The sequence below is a fragment of the Callorhinus ursinus genome, unplaced genomic scaffold (assembly GCF_003265705.2).
Source record: "Callorhinus ursinus isolate GAN/ISIS: 27379988/994484 unplaced genomic scaffold, GSC_fseal_2.0 scaffold69, whole genome shotgun sequence".
NCBI classification, from domain to species: Eukaryota; Metazoa; Chordata; class Mammalia; order Carnivora; family Otariidae; genus Callorhinus; species Callorhinus ursinus.
This window is the reverse complement of record NW_027397131.1, coordinates 6631346-6632639: the sequence shown is the minus strand read 5'-3', so window position 1 is coordinate 6632639 and position 1294 is coordinate 6631346. Positions and strand designations below refer to the sequence as shown.

The following is a 1294-nucleotide window of genomic DNA, read 5'->3' as shown; positions in this document are numbered from 1 at the left end:
GGAGGAAGGGCGATGGGGTTGGGCTGCTGAGGAGGGTCCCTGGGGGGAGGCGGTGGCTCCGGGGTGGCTTTGAGCAAGGCGGGGTGGAGAGGCGGGAAGACCTGGTGGCGGGCCTCGCTTGCCCTCAGGCGGCGGGTGGGGCGCGGGGCATGGGGGTGTGGGCGCGTAGAACACCGCGCGGGCCGCGCCCCCCGCGCCCCCCGCGCCCCGACGCTCCCCTCTGCCATCTTGGGAGCCAGGCGGCGGTGGCGGCGGCGGCGGCTGCCGGGGCTGGAGAGTCCCCGTGCGGGAGAGCGCCTGGACTTACGTGACGGTGTGGCGCCGGAGGCGCCCCTGTCCCCTGGGCGTTCTGGCAGGCAGGTAGTGCAAGTTCCAGGGCAGCCGGTGGGCGGTGTGGATTGAGGAGTGGCAGGGCCTTGGTCGGGAGGCGCAGAGCAGGCTCTTAGGGCGCCCAGTGGCACCAGCACTCGTATATCGCCATTCCACCCTGAATGCGCCCGATCTCGTCTGATCTCAGAAGGTAAGGAAGGTCGGGCCTGATTAGTACTTGGATGGGAGATCGCCTTGGAATACCGGGTGCTCTAGGCTTTTTTCTTGGCCTTTTCTTGCCCCTTCCTCCTCCTTTCCTCTTCCTTTGTGCGGCGGGGCTTAAAGCCAGTCTCTTCACTGGAAAGGAGGACGTTGCAGAGAACCCGGTCTTCAATTTCAGTAGCCTTTTCTGAGACTGGAGGCTTTGGGCCGTGAGCGTGCGCGAGAGCCCTGCAAGGGCTTCTGAAACCATATTCGGAGTGAGACTCCAGATGGGGCAGAAGGCAGATCACCACATTCCCCCACTCAACTTGTTCAGGAAGACAGCCCTTCGTCCCCACTTTGCCTGGAATGCTAATGGCTAGCGTACTAACTCAAGGAAAGAGCAGTGTGGAGGGAACCTGTTGTAGAGAGCATCACTGTTCCGGGCGGTGGAAGCAGTTTCAGCGAGTGTGCGTGAGGGCCTGGGAAAGGATCCCCTCAGTCCCTGGGCAAGAGAAAAGGCTTCAGGCAGAGTCACCTCTCCCATCAGCTCTAGTTTCACAAAGCCAGGCCTCCTCCAGCATATGTGCATGGAGGCCAAAGGTCCGGGCGCTTCCCTCGACGGAACAACACTGTGGGGATGCCGTGCTTTAGCTCCCGCGATCCCTGGGTGGGAGGAAGCTATATACCGTGTACTGTGGCTGGGAGCCCGGGGAAGGGCTTCCCTACGTAAACCCTAGGGAGAAAAAGGCCCGGTGTTGAAGACACCGCTCGACTCAGCTCT

General features: G+C 62.6%; 2 pseudogenes; one reads left to right on the top strand and one right to left on the bottom strand.

Annotated features, from left to right (window-relative positions):
- The window catches only part of LOC112807372 (uncharacterized), an 11160-nt pseudogene extending 10379 nt beyond the window's left edge, over positions 1-781 (bottom strand).
- Positions 470-588, top strand: LOC112807506 (5S ribosomal RNA; annotated as a pseudogene).
- Positions 782-1294: the final 513 nt, after the last annotated feature.